Below are 760 nucleotides of genomic sequence, written 5' to 3'. Positions count from 1 at the left end.
CTTGAACGAGAGCCCACCCCTTCGCTGGATTGGTTACATCCTTTAACAACAACAATCTAATTGGTCAAAAATAAGGTGTAAACTAGCCGGTGATTCGCCACAAGTCTCTTGTTAACTTTTCATTGGGCAAATGCACCATCAATCAAATCTGGACTGCTTATACCACATGACATAACACAAGAACAGGCAGGAATAAATGATTGACAGGCACCACTTGTATTTAACTTTTAAAAGCTACATGTTGCTGGTTGTGCATTATGTATATCAACATGTTACCGGGTAACTTGAAAATCAAACAAATACGTCGACTTGTTTGTCTCCTTAGCAACAGTGTCATTTTGTGAAAGTTAACCTAACTGCTCTATATAGGACAACGTTAGCTAACGTTAGCCGCTGCACGGCATTGTGTGGAACTGCTGTACCCAGACACACCAGCCAGAGACCACTGCTCCCTTTATTCATTTACAACTTTTGCAGAAGAATGTAAATGGATCTTACAATAAAAGCTTGATTTGAAAGTTGACTTAAATTTGAAAATGTTGGACTTCCAGAAAAGACAATGGGGAATACAATGCACACTGCTGGACCTCAGATATTTGAGGACTGGGAAAATCAAGGCAAAACAAGCTTGAGGTGAGACATAGCCTACATGTCAGAGGGCAATGTCCTTATGAATGGCATTTGACATTGTTGAAATGTTTAACAGATTTGGGTTATCAGCTAATGAAGTACTTTGTATCAGCTGCCTGCTCTGTGTTTA

Source organism: Siniperca chuatsi, linkage group LG4, assembly GCF_020085105.1.
Source record: "Siniperca chuatsi isolate FFG_IHB_CAS linkage group LG4, ASM2008510v1, whole genome shotgun sequence".
In the NCBI taxonomy this organism is placed as follows: Eukaryota; Metazoa; Chordata; class Actinopteri; order Centrarchiformes; family Sinipercidae; genus Siniperca; species Siniperca chuatsi.
Note: the sequence above shows the minus strand (reverse complement) of the source record.